Source organism: Bombina bombina, chromosome 1 (genome assembly GCF_027579735.1).
Source record: "Bombina bombina isolate aBomBom1 chromosome 1, aBomBom1.pri, whole genome shotgun sequence".
NCBI classification, from domain to species: Eukaryota; Metazoa; Chordata; class Amphibia; order Anura; family Bombinatoridae; genus Bombina; species Bombina bombina.
The window spans coordinates 1173974787-1173989663 of NC_069499.1; the positions used below are offsets into that span (position 1 = coordinate 1173974787).

The following is a 14877-nucleotide window of genomic DNA, read 5'->3' on the forward strand; positions in this document are numbered from 1 at the left end:
TTTAACTTAAGAATTTATTGCATTTTTATTCTGAAATGTACAAGAATATTTTCTTTTTATTGATTACGGTATATTTTTGATACCAGCACTGAATATAAAAATGTACAAACAGTTGAAAGATAACATTTTCAGTCTGGAATTAATACATTGAAATGTAAACAACTTAATGGCTTGCAGTGTCAGTATGCACAAACAATACATATAAGAAATCTAATGAAGAAATATACAGTCTATTGAATCTCTACGTTATCCACATGTTGCACTTCACCACTCACTGCTCGTTGCTTTATAGACAGATATTGTTTTGCACCAAACTTGTCTGTGCATTTATGTAGTTATTGCTGTGCACCAAAATGTCCTGTGATTTATAGACAGCTATTGCTCTGTGATACCCTGGTTTGTGCTTTATATAGATGCTACTGGACACCTCGCACTTACCCACTCCTATGTGCATTGTATAGAAGTTGCCAGAACCAAATACCGCTCTGTGGTTCATAGACTTTATATAACGCTCTGTTATAGGCAGATATTACTCTGTAAGGCACAGTATTTTGTTATTCCTATAATGTAGTTTAGTGCCACTGCTCTGTGCTCTTTATACTTAGGGCCTGATGATCTATAGCTCTCCGATCTGGCGGGATGATCTAAGACATCTCATCACTATGGCAAGGTCCCTCAATTAATTTTGGAAAGGCAAATTGTAGCCTGAGAGCTGTTTAACTAGCTATATAGTGTATTGAGTGTGAAGAAGAGACACATACATAATAATATAATGTTCAAAAAAGCCCCCTAGTTTTTGTGTGATTTCTCTTCATGCCGGCAAGTTATTGATCTTCGGACCATTAGACAATATTGCTCTGCACAGTAACATATTATTCTTTGCTCTAAAAAAGACACAAATGCTCTGCATTACAATTTCTCTACACCACCGACATGTGTGTGCTAGTTGTAGAGTAATACTCTTCTGTCATCCCCAAATATTTCATAAAGACCAATATTGCTCTGTCCCATACACTACCCGTGTGCTACGTGGACAGATTCCTCTGCTACACACTAATTTGTATTCCATATAGATGGATATTTATATTCCACACTGTTCTCTTCTGTATCTAAATTGAGTTACTCTGTATGGGATGAGGAACAGTTTTTGATAAAACAGCACTTTGTGACATAGAGGTAAATATTTAAATTGGATGAATCTCAACTCAGCAACACTCCCAGACAGAAATCCAGAAAAGGTCCTCTGAGTGAAATGACTATAGACAGCTGCCTGTTTTGCCTAGTGCCAAATCCAGCTCTGAAAACATACATTGCTCTGAAACACACATAATCCTGTGCTCCATACTAACATATGTCACCCAAATCACATGCTACACCCTGTTTCATACCCAATAATTCGGTTTTACTTTAGAGACTTCTATACACACAAAGCAATGTGTTGATCCTACTATAGTCAAAACTGATACATAGTTTGTGAGATTATCCCATAAAGTCACACAGAGGCAATAAAACTATTACAAGATTGCTGCCTCCATTCGTATGATTTTCACCAGGCAACCATTCTGGAAAAGAAAACATTACAACCTGCAGTTGAACTGGTACTGTACATGTGCCAAAATGAAGTCCACCACTTACAGAGTAAGGAACTGTCACTATGGTGTCAGTTTACAAATATAATGTATACAAGAATTCCACAATATAGACTATAATATTTACATAAAGTAGACCTGAAATATCACAGATATTAATATAAACTGATGTTTTATTAATAAAGGATATTGTTTAGATTTAGTTTAATGCTCTTTACCTTGCTTTGGGCTATTTAAGATATATGTTTTGTGAATTTCATACTGGCTGAACATCAATTCTTCTGTGTATAATTGTCTAATAAATGCAATTTGTTTGTATCGAGTATGATCTACGACTACTTATCTCTTTGAAGAGTATATACAGAAGAAGAAGTGTGTTACCTTACAGACCTCCCATACACAAGAAGCAGTGTTATCTTACATACTTACCATACGCAAGAAGCATTGCGTTACCCTATAGACTTCCGATACACAAGAAGCTGTATGTTACCCTACAGATCTCCCATACACAAGAAGCAGTGTGTTACCTTACAGACCTCCCATACACAAGAAGCAGTGTTATCTTACATACTTACCTTTACACAAGAAGCATTGCGTTACCCTATAGACTTCCGATACACAAGAAGCAGTATGTTACCCTACAGATCTCCCATACACAAGAAGCAGTGTGTTACCTTACCGACCTCCCATACACAAGAAGCAGTGCGTTAGCTTGCAGATCTCCCATGCACAAGAAGCAGTGTGTTACCTTACAGACCTCCCATACACAAGACGCAGTGCATTAGCTTGCAGATCTCCCATACACAAGAAGCAGTGTGTTACCTTAAAGACCTCCCATACACAAAAAGCAGTGTGTTACCTTATAGACCTCCCATACATAAAAAGCAGTGCGTTACCTTACAGACCTCCCATATGCAAGAAGCAGTGCATTACCTTACAGACCTCCCGTACACAAGAAGCAGTGTTATCTTACATACATACCATACACAAGAAGCAGTGTATTACCCTTCAGACCTCCCATACACTAGAAGCAGTGCGTTACCTTACAGACCTCCCATACACAAGAAGCAGTGTGTTTCCCTGTAGACTTCCCATACACAAGAAGCAGTGCGTTACCTTACAGACCTCCAGTACACAAGAAGCAGTGCGTTACCCTACAGACCTCCCATACACAAGAAGAAGTATGTTACCTTACAGATCTCCCATACACAAGAAGCAGTGAGTTACCTTACAGAACTTCTATACACAAGAAGCAGTGCGTTACCTTGCAGACCTCCCATACACAAGAAAAAGTATGTTACCTTACAGACCTCCCATACACAAGAAGCAGTGCGTTACCTTACAGACCTCCCATACACAAGAAGCAGTGCATTACCTTACAAACCTCCCATACACAAGAAGCAGTGCGTTACCTTACAGACCTCCCATACACAAGAAGCAGTGCGTTACCCTACAGACCTCCCATACACAAGAAGCAGTGAGTTACCCTACAGACTTCTTACACACAAGTAGCAGTGCGTTACCCTACAGTCCTCCCATACACAAGAAGCAGTGTGTTACCTTACAGACCTCCCATACACAAGAAGCAGTGTGTTACCTTACAGACCTCCAGTACACAAGAAGCAGTGCGTTACCATACAGACCTCCCATACACAAGAAGAAGTATGTTACCTTACAGACCTCCATACACAAGAAGCAGTGCATTACCTTACAGACCTCCAATACACAAGAAGCAGTGCGTTACCCTACAGACCTCCCATACACAAGAAGCAGTGAGTTACCCTACAGACTTCTTACACACAAGAAGCAGTGCGTTACCTTACAGAACTCCCATACACAAGAAGCAGTGTGTTACCTTGCAGACCTCCCATAAACAAGAAGAAGTATGTTACCTTACAGACCTCCCATACACAAGAAGCAGTGTGTTACCTTACAGACCTCCCATACACAAGAAGCAGTGTTATCTTACATACTTACCATACGCAAGAAGCATTGCGTTACCCTATAGACTTCCGATACACAAGAAGCAGTATGTTACCCTACAGATCTCCCATACACAAGAAGCAGTGTGTTACCTTACAGACCTCCCATACACAAGAAGCAGTGCGTTAGCTTGCAGATCTCCCATAGACAAGAAGCAGTGTGTTACCTTACAGACCTCCCATACACAAGAAGCAGTGCATTAGCTTGCAGATCTCCCATACACAAGAAGCAGTGTGTTACCTTAAAGACCTCCCATACACAAAAAGCAGTGTGTTACCTTACAGACCTCCCATACATAAAAAGCAGTGCTTTACCTTACAGACCTCCCATATACAAGAAGCAGTGCATTACCTTACAGACCTCCCGTACACAAGAAGCAGTGTTATCTTACATACATACCATACACAAGAAGCAGTGTATTACCCTTCAGACCTCCCATACACTAGAAGCAGTGCGTTACCTTACAGACCTCCCATACACAAGAAGCAGTGTGTTTCCATGTAGACTTCCCATACACAAGAAGCAGTGCGTTACCTTACAGACCTCCAGTACACAAGAAGCAGTGCGTTACCCTACAGACCTCCCATACACAAGAAGAAGTATGTTACCTTACAGACCTCCCATACACAAGAAGCAGTGCGTTACCTTACAGAACTCCCATACACAAGAAGCAGTGCGTTACCTTGCAGACCTCCCATACACAAGAAGAAGTATGTTACCTTACAGACCTCCCATACACAAGAAGCAGTGCGTTACCTTACAGACCTCCCATACACAAGAAGCAGTGCATTACCTTACAAACCTCCCATACACAAGAAGCAGTGCGTTACCTTACAGACCTCCCATACACAAGAAGCAGTGAGTTACCCTACAGACTTCTTACACACAAGAAGCAGTGCGTTACCCTACAGTCCTCCCATACACAAGAAGCAGTGTGTTACCTTACAGACCTCCCATACACAAGAAGCAGTGCGTTACCTTACAGACCTCCAGTACACAAGAAGCAGTGCGTTACCATACAGACCTCCCATACACAAGAAGAAGTATGTTACCTTACAGACCTCCATACACAAGAATCAGTGCGTTACCTTACAGACCTCCCATACACAAGAAGCAGTGCGTTACCCTACAGACCTCCCATACACAAGAAGCAGTGTGTTACCCTACAGACTTCTTACACACAAGAAGCAGTGCGTTACCCTACAGTCCTCCCATGCACAAGAAGCAGTGTGTTACCTTACAGACCTCCCATAAACAAGAAGCAGTGCGTTACTCTACAGACCTCCCAAACACAAGAAGCAGTGAGTTACCCTACAGACTTCTTACACACAAGAAGCAGTGCATTAACCAACAGACCTCCAGTACACAAGAAGCAGTATGTTACCCTACAGACCTCCCATACACAAGAAGCAGTGTTACCTTACATACTTACCATACACAAGGAGCAGTGCATTATCTTACAGTCATCCCATACACAAGAAGCAGTGCATTATTTCACTGTCCTCCCATACTCAAGAAGCAGTGCGTTACCCTAGAGACCTCCCATACGCAAGAAGCAGTGCGTTACCTTACAGACCTCCCATACACAAGCAGTGCATTACCTTACAGACCTCACATACACAGGAAACAGTGCGGTATCTTACAGTCCTCCCATACACAAGAAGCAGTGCATTACCTTACAGACCTCCCATACACAAGAAGCAGTGCGTTACCTTACAGACCTCCCATACACAAGAAGCAGTGCGTTACCTTACAGACCTCCCATACACAAGAAGCAGTGCGTTACCCTACAGACCTCCCATACACAAGGAGCAGTGAGTTACCCTACAGACTTCTTACACACAAGAAGCAGTGCGTTACCCTACAGTCCTCCCATACACAAGAAGCAGTGTGTTACCTTACAGACCTCCCATAAACAAGAAGCAGTGCGTTACCCTACAGACCTCCCATACACAAGAAGCAGTGAGTTACCCTACAGACTTCTTACACACAAGAATCAGTGCGTTAACCAACAGACCTCCAGTACACAAGAAGCAGTACGTTACCCTACAGACCTCCCATACACAAGAAGCAGTGTTACCTTACATACTTACCATACACAAGGAGCAGTGCATTATCTTACAGTCATCCCATACTCAAGAAGCAGTGCGTTACCCTAGAGACCTCCCATACGCAAGAAGCAGTGCGTTACCCTACAGACCTCCCATACACAAGGAGCAGTGCATTATCTTACAGTCATCCCATACACAAGAAGCAGTGCATTATTTTACTGTCCTCCCATTCTCAAGAAGCAGTGCGTTACCCTAGAGACCTCCCATACGCAAGAAGCAGTGCGTTACCTTACAGACCTCCCATACACAAGAATCAGTGCATTACCTTACAGACCTCACATACACAAGAAACAGTGCAGTATCTTACAGTCCTCCCATACACAAGAAGCAGTGAGTTACCCTAAAGACCTCCCATACACAAGAAGCATTATGTTATCTTACAGACCTCCCGTACACAAGAAGCAATGGTTACCCTAAAGACCTCCCATACACAAGAAGCAGTGCGTTACCCTACAGACCTCCCATACACAAGAAGAGGTGTGTTACCCTCTAGACTTTCGATACACAAGCAGTGCATTACCCTACAGACCTCCCATACACAAGAAGAGTTGTGTTACCCTACAGATCTCCCATACACAAGAAGCAGTGAGTTATCTTACAGACCTCCCATACACAAGAAGCAGTGAGTTATCTTACAGACCTCCCATACACAAGAAGCAGTGAGTTATCTTACAGACCTCCCATACACAAGAAGCAATGCGTTACCCTACAGATCTCCCATACACAAGAAGCAGTGAGTTATCTTACAGACTTCCCATACACAAGAAGAGGTGTGTTACCCTAAAGACCTCCCATGCACAAGAAGAGGTGTGTTACCCTAAAGACCTCCCATACACAAGAAGAGGTGTGTTACCCTACAGATCTCCCATACACAAGAAGCAGTGCGTTACCCTACAGACCTCCCATACACAAGAAGCAGTGCGTTACCCTAAAGACCTCCCATACACAAGAAGCAGTGCATTATCTTACAGTCTTCCCATACACAAGAAGCAGTGCATTATTTTACTGTCCTCCCATTCTCAAGAAGCAGTGCGTTACCCTAGAGACCTCCCATATGCAAGAAGCAGTGCGTTACCTTACAGACCTCCTATACACAAGCAGTGCATTACCTTACAGACCTCACATACACAAGAAACAGTGCGGTATCTTACAGTCCTCCCATACACAAGAAGCAGTGCATTACCTTACAGACCTCCCATACACAAGAAGCAGTGCGTTACCTTACAGACCTCCCATACACAAGAAGCAGTGCGTTACCTTACAGACCTCCCATACACAAGAAGCAGTGCATTACCTTACAGACCTCCCATATACAAGAAGCAGTGCGTTACCTTACAGACCTCCCATACACAAGAAGCAGTGCGTTACCCTACAGACCTCCCATACACAAGGAGCAGTGAGTTACCCTACAGACTTCTTACACACAAGAAGCAGTGCGTTACCCTACAGTCCTCCCATACACAAGAAGCAGTGTGTTACCTTACAGACCTCCCATAAACAAGAAGCAGTGCGTTACCCTACAGACCTCCCATACACAAGAAGCAGTGAGTTATCTTACAGATCTCCCATACACAAGAAGAGGTGTGTTATCCTAAAGACCTCCCATACACAAGAAGAGGTGTGTTACCCTACAGACCTCCCATACACAAGAAGATGTGTGTTACCCTACAGATCTCCCATACACAAGAAGCAGTTTGTTACCCTAAAGACCTCCCATACACAAGAAGCAGTGCGTTACCCTACAGACCTCCCATACACAAGAAGCTGTGCATTACCCTACAGATCTCCCATACACAAGAAGCTGTGTGTTACCCTACAGATCTCCCATACACAAGAAGCAGTGAGTTACCCTATAGATATCCTATACACAAGAAGCAGTGTGTTACTGTATAGCTATCCTATACACAAGAAGCAGTGTGTTACTGTATAGCTATCCTATACACAAGAAGCAGTGTGTTACTCTATAGATATCCTATACACAAGAAGCAGTGTGTTACTGTATAGATATCCTATACACAAGAAGCAGTGTGTTACTGTATAGATATCCTATACACAAGAAGAAGCGTGTTACTGTATAGATATCCTATACACAAGAAGAAGTGTGTTACTGTATAGATATCCTATACACAAGAAGCAGTGTGTTACTGTATAGATATCCTATACACAAGAAGCAGTGTGTTACTGTATAGATATCCTATACACAAGAAGCAGTGTGTTACTGTATAGATATCCTATACACAAGAAGCAGTGTGTTACTGTATAGATATCCTATACACAAGAAGCAGTGTGTTACTGTATAGATATCCTATACACAAGAAGCAGTGTGTTACTGTATAGATATCCTATACACAAGAAGCAGTGTGTTACTGTATAGATATCCTATACACAAGAAGAAGCGTGTTACTGTATAGATATCCCATACACAAGAAGCAGTGTGTTACTGTATAGATATCCTATACACAAGAAGAAGCGTGTTACTGTATAGATATCCCATACACAAGAAGCAGTGTGTTACTGTATAGATATCCTATACACAAGAAGCAGTGTGTTACTGTATAGATATCCTATACACAAGAAGAAGCGTGTTACTGTATAGATATCCCATACACAAGAAGCAGTGTGTTACTGTATAGATATCCTATACACAAGAAGAAGCGTGTTACTGTATAGATATCCCATACACAAGAAGACGTGTGTAAGCTACAGACCTCTCATATAGAAGAATCAGTGTGTAAGCTACAGGCCTCTCTAATACAAGAAGCAGTGCAGAGGCCTTCCATAAACTGTAAAATATTGTGTTATAGTACAGGCCTCCTATACATATGAAGCAGTGTGTTACTGGTAAGGTGTATTTCGCACAGCCAGCAAAGTCATATTCTACAGTTCTCCTTACACAGGAAGTAGTGTGTTATGGTACAGTTCTCCTATATACAGGAAGTGTTACTGTACACGCTCTCAAATATAGGAAGTAATATAATACTGCACACTCCTTCCCTAACCAAAACATAGTAAAGGTCCTCCCTACACACCAAGCCTTGTGCTACTGCACAAACCACCACACATAAAGTATTATGTTACTATAGATTGTTCTTTTGCACAGAGAAAACTGATACATGAACACAATAGCAAAGTATATAATCAAAGTAAAATACCTATTTTATCTTAGCTTATCTATAAAACATAACAAAATGACTAGGCAATAGCCAACCATATTGTTAGATGAACACTGATCACCTTGTTTTCAAAGTGTTTAGCTTTTATGACATCACGCTCTTTCACTTATGAAGCACATTAGGTATTTGTTATATCTGCTCCATAGAGGAGAACTTTGTGGATCTGTTATACTTTTTATTGAACCAAGAAAATCTAGTTTATGTGAAAACTCTCAACTGGTAAAGAAAAGTATAATTTAACAAACACTCATTATTTTAAATATCATTTAAAGGCTGAGGGGACAGGAAACATACAAAAACAGTAATCATTTGAGTGAATATTCATTTCACAACTGTGTTGTTTGTAAGAGCATAAAGGAAATCATAAATGCTACATAACACGGGCATAAAATCCAACATGGACATATTTTTACTTTTTTCTAAAACAAACATTTTATCCAGACTTTTATTTTCACCTGGTGCTGTTTTTTCTTGAATGTACATCAGCAGTAGTCAGGATCCTCAGTGAAAACAGAAATAGAATTCTTTAAGACTTTAGAAGATACATCATGTTGGTGTATATCACACCTCCCTTATTGATTATATTAGTTAAGAGAACAGAGTCAATCATCACAAGTGCTGGAAAAAATAGCAAATCTGCTACCTCATTAAAATCATCCTAATTTGTCATAGCCAAGTTCATCGACAGTTTGTGTTAGTGTTGCTACGTACATCGATGTTACTGACTGAATTCCTGATATCAATTATTAACGTATTCTGTGTGTAATTAAAATCTAACCTTTATTTAATAAATAATGCTGCATCTAGATAACTCTTAAACATGTAGCATGAAACCTCAATTAGAAAATAAACATGTAGAAGAACCCCCTTTTGTTCTTTAAAACAGACTCTAGTTAAGCAGTGACTTATTGACATAAAATGCTACTAATTAGTTTTAAACTGGCTATACTTAATCCTCTTTTTTTTCTTTCTTAACCAGACTTTTATGAAACAGTATTAATTTGAGATGTGATTGCTGATGTCATAATAATGGGATGTAAATTAATATTTAGAATTTAAAATAAAATATAATTTATCATGATATCATGCATATGTTCTAATGTAAAATCTACCACGTTATCTAGAACATTAGCTAGTGAATAATATAGTGTGTGATGTGGTATGGCCTAGAACACTATCTTACTGTCTATACAATAAAAATTCACTTTAGCTACAACTCATTAAGAGAGGCCTTCACATCTTCTGCTTCCAAGTAATATTTTTTGATGCATTACTTCCTACTCCCTGGTAACACTCTGTGTATCTAAGTCAGCACTGGCTATTTTCAGACAATAATCCAAGGGAGCTGAGAAGACAGGACATGGTATTTCACATGTAGAATAAAAAAGGAAAATGCCTTTAACTGACACTCCTCTTCAACAGTCCAAGTCGTTGAGAAGCAGCCAAGAACTGGGTATACCTGGTGAAACATACATGACATGGTACCATTAGCCCACCATTGACACAACTGGTATAAAAGCCAGTGCACTTATAGCTGCAAGACTGGGCAGGACATGCCAGCGTACTGCCCATAGCAACAAGTCTAAGCACAAAAAAAGCCATTCACAAACATCGGATTTCTGTTAACATTTCTAAACATGCTTTAACATGTTCTAAAATGTCACTCTCACCCTTGTTAAGGCCAAACTTGAAGCAGTCATCGTTAAAGCTACTGATACACTGCAGCTTAGTCCGTACAGTCCCTAGTGCACAACGTCATCTAATCCTAATTACATATATAAACTCAGCATGTAGTGATGCATGAAATGTGAGATTCTAAAGAAAAAATATAAAAAAATGAAACATACAGCTTCTGCCATTTTTTGTGCATTCCATTTAGCCACAAATCTAATTGGGCTTTGTAAGTTTTTTACTACACAAGAAATTCTTTAAATTTGAAAGGGATATATACCTGCAACGTATTGGCACAGCTACTGGGTCATATGTGGCCCCTAACAATGACAATATTTGTATGCACTACTACGAACAGAAACACATCCTCTGTGACTCAGAGTTTAAATTGTATGGAAAAGGCTACAAACGCTTCATAGATGATGTGTTTTTTGTTTGGAGGGGCAGTGAGGATAGGCTGAAAAGATTTGTGGAGAAATTAAACAACTTGGAAAGCCCAATTTGTGGCTAAATGGAATGCACAAAAAATGGAATTTCTTGATATTGAAATTTTGAAGGACAGTAACTGGGTTGAGACTAGGATATTTAGGATATTTGTCCTTGTAGAAAGAATGGCACATTCTGTTTAGAAGTTGTATCTGCATTAGGTCACTAATTCAATTAATCAAAAATGTAGAATACATTTTTTCCATGATTTATGTTTTATCTCTAATTGTTTATTTGTTTTAAGCTTTAATTTCATACTGTGTATACTGTTCAATAAAAACTGGGGAAATAGTGGTGTTTTAAAACATTTGATCAATAGGGTTTATTAGATTAGACTCTCATTGATATACAAATAGATTGATATCCAATGATCTAAATTTTATGCAGTGTTAATATGCACTATATTTTCTATTAGACATTTTAGTAGTTTCATATTAATTAAAAAGGCATATTCTTGTTATTAATTTGTAACTTTTACAACTTTTTAATAAAAAGTGCAATGTGTGTGAACAATCTGCACAAATGTTCTTTAATATGGATTATAAAATAGATATATAGACTGACAGATACAGAGAATTACCTAGTACTGTATTAACATTTACTCATGTTCCTTTTTATTAAAAAAGTATATATATATATATATATATATATATATATATATATATATATATATATATATATATATATATATATATAGATAGATAGATAGATAGATAGATAGATAGATAGATAGATAGATAGATAGATATCTTAATGTATGTTTTGTTATGGTTACTATAGCATCACCTAGTTAAAATGTATGATTATCATGGCTAGTTAATGAATAATCCTCCTACATTTTCACCAACAAACTGTGTGCCTGATATATTATGTAGTAGTGATTACTAAATATCACATTTGGGGCTTAGGGAGAGGACATAGATGTATTAGATTTCTAGAATCATATTAATTTGCTTACAAGGATTTTGACTTATTTATATGCAAGTTTCCTTTCATCAAAATGTTTAACAGAATTTATGGTCCAAAGGTAAAACAAATGTTTAGATTAAAAGAGCCTTCTGATTACAAACTTTTCCATCATTTACATCAGAGATGGCCGACCACTGGCCCATGGACCATATGCATTCCTATGAATTAGGTTTTGTGGTCCCTGGGAAAGAGCCCTCTGGAAGGAAGAACAGCAGAGGTTACCCGGCAACCTTACCCAAATAAGGCACTGTCCCACTGGGCATTTTTCTAAGAGAGATATTATTATAAAATGTATATGTGCTATAAAGCCTTAAATTTATAAGCAGCAATTAAGGCTTCAAAACTATTGATATGCGGCTCCCATGTCTTGGAATGTTGGCCACCACTGATAAATGCATAGTAATTAAATATGCTTAAAAGATTAATAAAAAAGTGAAATTACTGTAAAATACATGTTTGTGCATAACTGACATTGGTATATTAATGTGCACTGAAGGACAAATCTCACTGTGTTGCTTGGGAAGAGGGAAACACCTCAACAAGTCTGGTAAGAAACAAGTTGGTTTATTAGCATAGAAACATCTGTTTTGCAAAAAAACAAAACATTGAGTATGATTACTTCTTTAAAAGTAACTACAGTAGTTTAATCACAGACCTTCAAGAACTTCTTCACTCTTGGCAGGGTGAAAAAAAATAAATAAAAAAAAAATATATATATACTGTATATACATATACAGTATATAAATAAATTAATAAGAATATATATATATATTATATATATATATATATATATATATATATATATATATATATACAGTGCTTTTTTGTAAAAGAAAAAGTGCCAGTACTCATTGATTATTAATTAATATATTGTTCTCAGTAACTCTGATAAAAATGCTTGATATACCGGTATTTTGCATCCGCTCCTTAACTTGTCCTCCACCTTTTAGGTAGCGGGCCTCAATCATCCTGATCCAATACGTTCGGGATGATTGACATCCCCTACTAGAGGCCGATTGGCCGCGAATGTGCAGGGGGTGGCATTGCACAATCATTTCACAAGAAATGTTTTGTGTAATGTTAAATGCCGACAGCTAAAGCGAATAATGTCTGCCTAACATTTGATAAATTGACCCCTAAATATGATGATTACAAATATTATCTGTTATAAGACGGCAGAGGTGATGGTACCCCCCAAAAAACATATATATATTTATTGTGTATATACAGTATATATATAATATATATATATATATTTTATAAATATATATATATATATATATATATATATATATATATATATACAGTAAATAAATATATATTATTACTATAGATTAGAGAGATAAGTGAAAGGGGTACAAGTAAACCTCTTTCCATAAAGTAAGGGAATACAGCACTCTTTTAGCATTTAACTATAAGTTCATTTATTTTCCATATATATGCATCTCCCAGAAACGAGAGTTCCCACGTGAAAATGAAACCAATATCTCAATATATATAAGTTAACAAAATTTCTTTTGAAAACTATTCCCTTAAACACATTACATATCAATGCAACACATATGTCCCTTTAAGACCTTATAACATATATCAATAGGTACGTGTCAGATAGTTCATTACTCAAATCGACCTTTTAATCTCTATCGTTGCTAATACGGTTAGTTCATCATCCAAAGTATACATTGGGATTGTCTATCCTGGATGTTTTGCAAAACAAAGCAATATATTCAACTTGTATGAGCCAGCTTCACATCTCCCTATAGTGCTCTATCACTGATCAGAGCCTTATTCACATATGAGCATTCCGCTCCAACTGGGCTGTTAAATATCTTGTTTAGAAAGTGCAACCTACTACCGCGGTACACAACCACACTTAAGGTCAAGCTGCACCCATTTAGCCTCCTCCTCTTACCGGATCCGTATAGATCGCTTGCAGTTATTGAATCACCAGTTCCATAGCCCTCCAAGACAAAACCGCTTTCATGGTAAGCATTCACCCTGCTTCTCACACATGCAGATTACTTCAGCTTGTCCTCGGGTTTCACTAGGTATCTGACGTCACTGCCCTCTACTCACTGCAACCAGGTGTAGTGTTTCCAAGCAGTTATGCAATACAGTCCGGGGGAGTTAACAGCAGTTCAATGCCCAGTATAGTTGTATACATAAAGGGGCTAACTTTCTCGGCTCAGCAGTCGGATGATGTAGTATATCAACATATTGATGTATACAACTATACTGGACATTGAACTGCTGTTAACTCCCCCGGACTGTATCGCATAACTGCTTGGAAACACTACACCTGGTTGCAGTGAGTAGAGGGCAGTGACATCAGATACCTAGTGAAACCCAAGGACATGCTGGAGTAACCTGCATGTGTGAGAAGCAGGGTGAATCCTTACCATGAGAGCGGTTTTGTCTTGGAGGGCTATGGAACTGACGATAGACCACTATAGGGAGCTGTGAAGCTGACTCATACAAGTTGAATATATTGCTTTGTTTTGCAAAACATCCAGGATAGACAATCCCAATGCATACTTTGGATGATGAACTAACCGTATTAGGAACAATAGAGGTTAAATGGTCGATTTGAGTAATGAACTATCTGATACGTACCTACTGATATATGTTATAAGGTCTTAAAGGGACATATTATGTGTTGCATTGATATGTAATGTGTTTAAGTGAATAGTTTTAAAAATACATTTTGTTAACTTATATATATTGAGATATTGGTTTCACGTGGGAACTCACTTGTGTCTTGGAGATGCATATATATGGAAAATAAATTAACTTATGGTTAAATTGCTAAAAGAGTGCTGTATTCCCTTACTTTTTGGAAAGAGGTTTAATTGTACCCCTTCACTTATCTCTCTAATCTTTAGGAATAATATTAAC

At 38.4% G+C, this 14877-nt stretch overlaps 1 protein-coding gene across 7 annotated transcripts in view; it reads right to left on the bottom strand.

Moving 5' to 3' along the window:
- The window catches only part of SCN4A (sodium voltage-gated channel alpha subunit 4), a 360773-nt gene continuing 345896 nt past the window's right edge, over positions 1-14877 (bottom strand). For all 7 annotated transcript variants that reach the window (XM_053699718.1, XM_053699730.1, XM_053699721.1 and 4 more), the window contains one exon: positions 1-10315. The gene's annotated coding sequence lies outside the window, so the exon portion shown is untranslated. The remainder of the gene's footprint in view (positions 10316-14877) is intronic.